Source organism: Diabrotica undecimpunctata, chromosome 5, assembly GCF_040954645.1.
Source record: "Diabrotica undecimpunctata isolate CICGRU chromosome 5, icDiaUnde3, whole genome shotgun sequence".
Lineage (NCBI taxonomy): Eukaryota > Metazoa > Arthropoda > Insecta > Coleoptera > Chrysomelidae > Diabrotica > Diabrotica undecimpunctata.
This window is the reverse complement of record NC_092807.1, coordinates 154538034-154548061: the sequence shown is the minus strand read 5'-3', so window position 1 is coordinate 154548061 and position 10028 is coordinate 154538034. Positions and strand designations below refer to the sequence as shown.

Below are 10028 nucleotides of genomic sequence, written 5' to 3'. Positions count from 1 at the left end.
TATTGGTGGTTGTATGAATGTTGTGTTTGTTGTGTTCTGTATTGTAAAAAGCTTTTCATTTTTTCTTCACATTTTCCCTCCACTACTTCCTCTCACTTTTAATATTTCATTCCCAGCTATCTTCTCTGATATTCTTGTTCTGTATAAGTATTCCATGGATTCCGTATTTAGTCCTTCGACTCTACTTTATGTTTGCGTTTTTCCCTGTATAAAAATATGTATTACCCTTTTATTTTTTAGTTGTCCTTCAAAAATTGTATAAAATCGGATGCAAAATATTTTTAAGTTTTTTTGCTGATCTTTTTTTAAAAGTGTACTTAATAAACTATTTATATAAAAAATTTCTTCAACTACAGCATAATGAAAAAAAAAAAAAAAAATCCAAAAACTAAGTAAAAAGTCATAATCTTGGTAATTTATTAAAGACGCTTTACACGCTACGATATATCGAGCAACGGGTGCCGATTTACTGGTGAACAGGAATCTCGTGAAACGGGCGGAGCTTCTAGTGCGCAGAGAGAGAAAGTATTCGGCCAAAAAAGGATGGAATTTACCTGAATCACTCTTTGTGATGGAATCACTCTTTGTGAAAAAACCCTCATTCAGAGGACATATCCCTATTTTACCGAACCCATCCATTTTATTGGTTGGCGTTGACTCAATATTACAATGCCAAAAACATCACACATGGAAAACGCCTTACTTGGATTGTTTATCATCCAATTGTCTATAGCTGAACTGTAGTATTTTTTTCTTCCTCCTCCTAAGTGCCTTCTCTGTTGAAGTTGGCGATTAATATGGCACATTCCTCTCTGTTCTTGATGAATTAATTAATTTCCTCTTGTGTGGGTCCAATCTCTGATGTTTCGTAGCCAAGATTTTTTCTTTCATCCTATGCCCCTTTTACCTTCAATCTTGCCTTCTAATATTACCTGGAGTTGCTCAAATTTCCTATGGCTCATTATTTGTCCTATATATGATATCTTTATAATTTTGATAGTATTGACCAGATGAGTCATTCGTAGTTCTGCTGGTCCAGCTTATTCTTAGCATTCGGCGGTACATCCACATTTCAAATGAATTTAAATTGTTGACGTCACACTGTTTTAATGTCCAGGTGTCACAGCCATATAGTAATAGAGACCACACATAACACTTTAGTGTTCTCAATCTTATTGAGACTGATAGCTTGGGGTTACCGAGCATTTTACGCATATTCATGAAATCAGATCTTGCTATTTCAATGCTTTGTCCCTGTATATGAAGCTTTGGGAACTCTGAAGGGTGAAGTATGTCCCACTTCATTCGTCTCATCTCATTTTCACCATTTGCTAGTTTGCCTGCACTATATAAAGTTTTAACATTCTACATAGCAATTTAAAGTTTCCTCCTGTGGATTCTTAGCACTGCTTTAGAATTGAACGCCTGCCGGGAACTAGGGGCCATGTTTTGATTTTGACTTGCCATATTCACTATCTTGGGAATTTATTGCGATGGTTTTCCACTTGCCTTTCGCATTCTATGCCGTTGAGATGAAATGGTTTCGCATCCCAAGTATTTTTTTAGGGATCCGTAAATAATCATATCTAAAGGCTGCAATTTATGCGAGCAGTGAGGAGGAAACTATTACTCTGTTTTCCTTATATCTAACTCCTTGACAGAAAGGCGAGATTTAAGGTTGTTGAGCAGCTAATGTATAGGGCGCTCCTTAAAACATCTTGTGTGAAACAGAAAATGCATGACAAATTTCACGAAATATTGTTCATTTATTCATCCTGATGAATTTTCATCTACTACGCTTCCGACAGGTGAATCTTTAATAAAGTAGTCCCTGTAGGTTATCCTCGGGGAAATGAAGAACGAACGAATAGTATTACCACTTGCTGAAATTGCAGCAGTGAGGGTTACATGGTTTCCTATTTTTGCAAACGTGAGTTTGCCTATTTGCTTGAAGTCACGTCGTGACACTATTTTATCTGGCTTCTAAGCAGTTTCGATACCCGTCTCGTCAAAGTTTCAAATATCCAATGCTTGCAAATACACACACTTGCCAAATAAAGACGATTAACGCTGTGATTTACATTTTTAAAGTTGGAGAAACATATGCAATATAACAGTTGCTAATAGTTTCCAAATGCCTTGTCGTTCATTCCACTACCACACACGTTACGATTTAGAGATAGTGCAAGCACTTCTGACCACGGCGCAGTAGACAAATTTGGTTTACAATAGAACCTTTTTGCCTTTACATGAATTTTGACTCTGCCTTGGTCAGGATTGTTTGCAATATCTTTAACAGGAGCGATTAATTACAGGGACCCGATCCGTCAACTGCGCATGTGCCAGACGACTGGGTTCGAAATATTTCGAACTTTCAAATGAAAATGTTAAACGGTATCTTGCCTTGTCGAATATTATACTTTGATATTGAGTGCAAAATCAGTGAGTGCAAAAGGTTTTATATACAGAAGAGTTCCAGATCTAACAAGATACTAGTAAAAGGGGAACCTGTTCATCGACAGGATAGGATTGAATAACAACTAACAACTATGTACCTGTAGAAATAAATATTTTAAAATTTCCGATTTTTATGCCTAAATCGTTTTTATATTATAAATTTGCTCAGATTAGTTTAGGTAGGAGATGTGATGGGAGATTGTCACTTTTTTGTGATTGTAATCGCTCCTATCTTTAACTGTATCGTTAAAACTGGACGAGGACGAAGACAGGTCGTGTGATTAATATTTGCATTGAAAAAGATAAAACAGCGGAAAAACCGTAGCATCTGGTGTAAAGACTGGCTGATGAAAGCAAAAGTTATTTCTTATATGAATTTGTTGGAGGAATTAAAAATGTGTCCAAAACATTGGCGTAATTTTTCAAGAATGGATAATGATACTTACTTATATCTGCTGTATATGGTAGCGCCAATTATCAAAAAAAAAGATACTGGTATGAGAAATGCTAGTACACAAACATACACGTATCGATAAAACTGCGCATTTCCTCCGATTCCAATAAATCTATTGAAATTTTTCTACTGTTTCATTCGGCGGTACCGTTTTTAAAAATCTTAAAGAACTGTGAAGTATTACTTTATACACTTAGCGATTATTACCCATATTAGACCCATACAAGAAGCAAGTAAGATAAAAATTCTATTTCTATTCTAGAGCTCATAGTACGTCCAAAAATAAGGGTACTTCCTTATGTACACTTTTTTATAAAACTGAATAATAAGGGAGATACAACCCTTTAAATGGGTAAATTGAAATTCTTATTTTTTCAAATATCTTCCAAACGGTTTTGAACACAAAGTTCATATTTTGGGAGTGATTATAAGACATTAGGATAGTTAATTTCATGTCACCACCTACCACATCCTATATTAATACAGGGTAGTTTTGGAGGGTAAGTGGGGGTTATTGCGTCACATGTTTTTTAATTTTTACATATTTAAAAAAAATATTTTAAAAATTGTTTCCTTAGACTTTTCTACGCAAAAAAGGTGCTTTTGTAATATTTCGATAGATATCACCGTTTTCGATTTATTTAAACTCGAAGGTATACATGTATTTTATTGTAATCGTTACATTTCCTAATATTCATCAAGTATGCTTTGGAATTGACACTTGTGTTAGCAATAATATTACAAATTAATGAAAAACTTAATTAAAACTTAACATTTAATTAATGGCGAAAATAATATTTCACAACAACTGTTCAAAATGTCCTCCATTTTGTTGAATACATAATCTAATTCTTTTATTTAGCGAACGCATTAATCCATTTAATGTTACTGGATCGTTTTGTAAATTGGTAAATACTTGTTCAATTTTGTCTCTTAACTCATTTACTGTATTAATTGGAGTATTATACACTTTGATTTCAAATAACACCATACTGTAAAGTCCATTGGATTAAGATCACAACTACGAGCAGGCCAATGAATCGGTGCATCCGCACCCCGGCCTATCCACCTATCAGGGAAATGTTCATGTAACCACCTTCTACAAATTTTTGTGTAATGTGGTATAGCACCATCATGCATGAAAAACATGTTTCTTCGTATTTGTAATGGAATATCTTCCAAAATATCATGTAAAATATTGTCTAGAAAATTGTAATACATGTTACCATTTAAATTTGCGGGAAAGATGTGGTATCCTATGAAACTATTTCCTAAAGTAGCTGCCAAACGTTTATCTTGAACGTGTGTTGGAAGTGAGTTTCCATTGTAGCCCTTGGATTTTCTTCAGCTCAGAAGTGCATATTTCTAGAATTGAACATACCTTGTCATGTAAATGTGGCCTCGTCTGTAAACAGAATGTTGCTTAAAAAATTTGGTGCAGTTTGAACTTTATTTTGCAATACTTCACAAAAATCAACTCTAAGTGGCATATCGTCAGGTAACAATTTCTGCACTTGTCGATAGTGGTAAGGATGTAATTGCTCTTCATGCAGAACTCTTAAAACACTTTGATGGGAAATATTCGTTCTTAATCCTAACCTGCGTGTACTTATTGTGGGGTCATTTATTACAGCATCCAATATTTGCTGTTCAACGCGAACATTTCTTGCTTCTCTACGACGATCAGCATCTGTATTCCTTCTTTGAAGACAACCGGTTTCTCTCAGTCGTCGTTCAGTACTTACAAAACTCCTGGCATTGGGAATATTTCTGTTCGAATACTTTTCTCTCTAGCGTCTTACAGCGGCAGCAGCATTTCCCGAACATTCCCCTAGTACTAAAAGTATGTCTGTTATCTCAGAATTTGAATAGTGTGCCATATTGCGGGCAAACAAATTTAAAAATATAGCAAAAGAGACGTGTTAAACAAATTTCACTGTCGAATACAATAAAAGTGTAGATAAAATAATTTAATAGTCTACTTGAGATTAAAGTGTTGTTGCTAACACAAGTGTCAATTTCAAAGCATACTTGATGAATATTAAGAAATGTAACGATTACTATAAAATACATGTATACCTTCGAGTTTAAATAAATCGAAAACGGTGATATCTATCGAAATATTACAAGAGCACCTTTTTTGCGTAGAAAAGTCTAAGGAAACAATTTTTAAAATATTTTTTTAAAATATGTAAAAATTAAAAAACATGTGACGCAAGAACCCCACTTACCCTCCAAAACTACCCTGTATTAATATAGGATGTGGTAGGTGGTGACATGTAATTAATTATCCTAATGTCTTATAATCACTCCCAAAATATGAACTCCGTATTTGAAACCGTTTGGAAGATATTTGAAAAAATAAGAATTTCAATTCACCCCTTTAAAGGGTTGTATCTCCCTTATTATTCAGTTTTATAAAAAAAGTGTACATAAAGAAATACCCTTATTTTTGGACGTACTATGAGTTCTAGAAATTAATGTACATAATTCTGGACCACCATGTATATTTCTTTTCTTTTATTGTTAGTTTAATAAAAAAATTAAGTAGATGGAAATAAGCAAAGAAAAACATAGAAATAAATGTAAGAACTTAGGTCCTATGACATCCATTAGCACACTGTTTATCTCTTTACAAATTTACTTGTCGAAAACACGAAATTTCGAAGCACAACAATAACAGCTGGTGGATAAACTTATATATAAGGTACATTTTATTTTCCTACTCCGATTCTCCAAGTCGCTTTTGTAGAGCTTGTAATTTTCTCTCGTATACTTGTACGCCTCCAGCAATAAGGGAATCAGATATTATCACTGCTTGGGCAACCATTAGAGTAATGAAATATTTTGTATATAGCTCGGTAAATATACAGGTGTATCCAGGGAGATAGAGGAGAGGTTTGCCTTGGAGAAATTTTAAGAAGTTTGTGCTATGTCTCGAAAAATGAAATAAGACTATTAAAAATAAGGTATCTTTATAGGTAAAAATAAAATTTAAAAGCACTACTTTTCGTACTTCTTTAAGTATGGTAGTAATTAGCTATAATAGGTTAAAAGAAAAAAAAATAATATAATTACTGTTTCTGTATAAGTTCTGTTTTTTTTCTATCACCTTTCTAATAAATATTTTTTTATTATAACTAATAAATTAACAATCAGAATCAAAAATGTATTCTATACTATAAGTTATTGTAATGAGTTTAGGTACTGTGATTCTGGTGTGATGTGCTCCCCTCCAATGAGAGAATCACGTGTCCATGTTGACAGATCACGATGTTGGTCTGTTGTCCAACGTCGCTTTAGTTTTTTGATAACTTAATGTAGAGGTATTGTGGAAATTAACGGATTAGAGTCTGTGTTCACTTTTTTAATGTAGTGTGAGTTTGTTTGTTGGATTACTTCTTTTACTGTTGAGATCCTCATAGATTCTTTGGTTGGTTACGTACCAAGGAGCTTTAACAATTGCTCTTAACATTTTTGATTGACATCTTTTCATTATAACAATATTGGATTTACTAGTACAGCCCTACAGCTCTATGCCATATGCCCATATTGGTTTAATAACTGTTTTATAAATTAAAGTTTTATTATTTACTGACACCTTAGAGTTTTTTCTAATTAACCAATTGATTTTGTCTTAGCTGTATTTGTCTTCTTTTGTTGCTGATGTGTTCTTTCCAATAAAGGGTTTGGTCCAGATGTAGCCCAAGGTAGTTGGTTGTTTAAGTCCTGGATATTTCCTCGTTGTTGATATATGGGTGGTGGTGTTTCCCGTCGTAAAGTGAAAGGTTTGTGGGTTGACTTGCTCTCATTTATTTTTATTTTACGTTGATTCAGCCAGTTTTCAATCTCATACTAGTAGTCTTATAGTTGTGTAGCTATGTTAAGGTGTTTATGACTTGTGAATGCTACTGTGTCATCTGAAAATATGCCAATTGTTACGTTATTTAAACTTGGTAGATCAGACGTATATAACAAATATAATCGAGGTCTCAGGGCGATGCCTTGCGGAATTCCCGCCTTAATGTAATGCAATTTGGATATTTCTAAATTTACTTTTGTTCTGACCTGTCGGTTTTTTAAGTATGATGTAAATATTTAAAATAATGGTGGTATTATTTGTTATATTTTATAAAGAAGTCCTTTATATTAAACCTTATCAAAAGCTTGACATATACCTAGTGATACCATTGGGCAATATTCCTGTTCTTATAATGAGGAATTGATTGTATGGGTCATTCGGTGGTATTTCTGGATAGTTGAGTGTTCTGGTCGAAATATAAACTAATAATTTGGTATCCAGTCTACGCCAGTAAAGTCTGTATCTATGGTTTTTATTAAAAGTTTTTCTAGTAATTTGGAGATTATTGATAACAGACTGATAGGTCGATAAGAAGAGACTTCACTAAGATCCTTACCTGGTTTTGGAAATAAAAGTATTTCTGCATTTTTTAGATCGTTCGGCCAATAATTACGTCTTAATATTGCGTTAAATATACAGTCCCTGCTCAATTTATTAGACTCATCATAAAAATTTCAGTTTTTTTTGGAATTCGAGTATTTTCTGGAATATAATAATATCGTCAAAAAATAAAGAGAATATTTCAAATGGTGTTTTCCCAGCCAGTCTCAGCTTTATTTCTTCCCTTTTATTAAATTCATTGTCTTTTGGAGAAGAGGAATAGTTTTGTGACGATTTAGACCAGTCAGGTGTATATTGCGTTGGTTTGCATTTTCGTTCGGAATTTACTTTTCTTTTCTTCCCCCTATTTGTAGATGGTTCCAATATGGATTCTGTGTGCATCTTAGCCTCTTCTCGAGACCTTGTGTGAATCTCGAATGTACCAGCGGTATCAGTCAAAGCTTCATCCTCTGTAAGAAGATTATCATCCAAATCCTCTTCATCTGTTAACACATCAACTAAAGGAGGTATATAAACTGCATCTATCTCATCCGCTTTTTCTAAATCAGAATCATCCTCCAGTATAGCTTGCAATTCTTTTACTGAAAGAGGTCTCTTCATTTCATATTCGGATAGTCTAAAAATAAAATATCCTTTCAGAACATGTATATGTAAATGATTATCGTACAAATCTGATAATAATATGTATATGGCATTTACAAAACACTAATAACAAATTTAGCCAATTGTTACATACCCTCTGGACATCTTGATTCACCGTATAAATACTGCAAAGTTGTAAAAAATAGCTACCACCGAGTAACTCACTATTATTATATTAAAGAAACCACTACACAGTTGTAAATAATGGCTAAGACTGAAAAATTTTGTATTATTAGTAGACTATCAAATATGGATCATAAATTCACGGATCGGGCCAAAGGTTCGTAAACGAAACATTATCTTTAAAGTGTTATAAAATTTTATGAGTAGTCATATTTCAAATTATGTTTGGATAATATCTTTCTACAATCTCTAATTGAACAAAGAATGCTGGTTTGGTCGAATTTTAAATATTTTGTGATATATTATGCGAGCTCAAACGACACCGACAGATACTAGTAAATTTGGAGTGTTTTGTTTATTATTTTAAAAACTATGCAGCACGTAATTTAGACCATTAAGATAACAAACACGTCAAGAAACTATCTGTATGAAAGACCCATACATAAAATATAATAATCATCATATGAAAATCGTAGAAAAAAAAATAATTAAAAAAATGTTTCGTTTTCCATACTTTGGCCATTAATGGCATAGTATCTTAATTTACAAAATCTTTTTAAAAACGATTTTGGAAATGAAAATCCACACGTCAAAACAAAGTAAAATGTAATTTTCTATTTGCTTACATAAAAATATTGTACCACCTCGAAGCTTATTCAAACTGCTGTTGACACACTTTTTAAAAAAACTAGTGACATGGGGTTATCTTTATCCTATGTAAAATCCAAAATTATAAACTTTAGTAGACGTCCCCCTTCTCCATCTCCACTTATTTTGATCAACAATGTCCCTCTTCCTGTTGTTAACCAATGCAAAATTCTCGGATTAACGTTTGACTCACAACTAACTTGGAAGCAACATATATTCGCAATGAAAGGAGAAGCGTGCATAAGACTAAACATAATAAAAACTCTATCACATCATTATTGGGGATCTGACGAAAACTCGCTTCTTAAAATATACAGATCACTAATACGCTCCAAGCTAGATTATGGTTGTCACATATATATATCCGCCTCCAAAACATATATTAACCTTCTAAACTCAATTCACAACACAGCCCTTTGTCTTTGTATTGGCGCTTTTCGATCTAGTCCTGTAGATAATCTATATTGCGAAGCTAACGAACCTCCTCTTTGTATAAGACGAAAACAACTACTACTCTCTTATGCAGCATCGGTATCAGCTAACCCCTCTATACCACCAATAAAACCTATTATACTAATTTTAGCACAGACACTTAATGATATCTCTCCTACACATACCCTTCCTCTTTATCCCCCTCCATCTCCTCCTTGGATCATGTCCACGCCCAAATTTAACACCTCGCTCACCAACTTCGATAAAAATAAACATCCGAAAGAGATCATTATAAATGCATTTAAAAACATTATAGATACAAATAAATACGACCTAATGTTATACACGGATGCCTCAAAAAATGACACAGGAGTAGGATGCTCTGTTACAACCTCTCATTCACTAATTAAGTCATTACTTATACCAGCCGTCAGCAGCGTTCATACTGGCGAATTATTTAGTATATTGCAAGCTTTTAACCATATGTCTACACCTAATAAGTAGGTTGCCATATGCACAGACTCTTTAGCATCAATACATTCTATCAAAAATATATTTACTTTTCATCCAATCGTCCAAAAGATCCTAGACTCTTACCAAATTATCTTGTCCCAAAACATAACAGTTACCATAATCTGGCTGCCATCTCATATTGGTATAGAAGGCAATGAAACTGCAGATCACTATGCTAAACTTGCTACAGCATCATCTGAAATCACCGATAAAATTCAAATTTGTAAGGACCTAAAATCATATACTAAAAGAAGAACCAGACTCTTTTGGCAACAGCATTGGAACTATAACCGTTCGATCTTACACGAAATACAACTGTCAATAACCAGTCAGCCT

The 10028-nt window shown here is 33.5% G+C and overlaps 1 protein-coding gene across 3 annotated transcripts in view; it reads right to left on the bottom strand.

Moving 5' to 3' along the window:
- LOC140442020 (uncharacterized) overlaps positions 1-10028 on the bottom strand; it is a 1060727-nt gene that overhangs the window by 541258 nt on the left and 509441 nt on the right. The window lies entirely within an intron of this gene.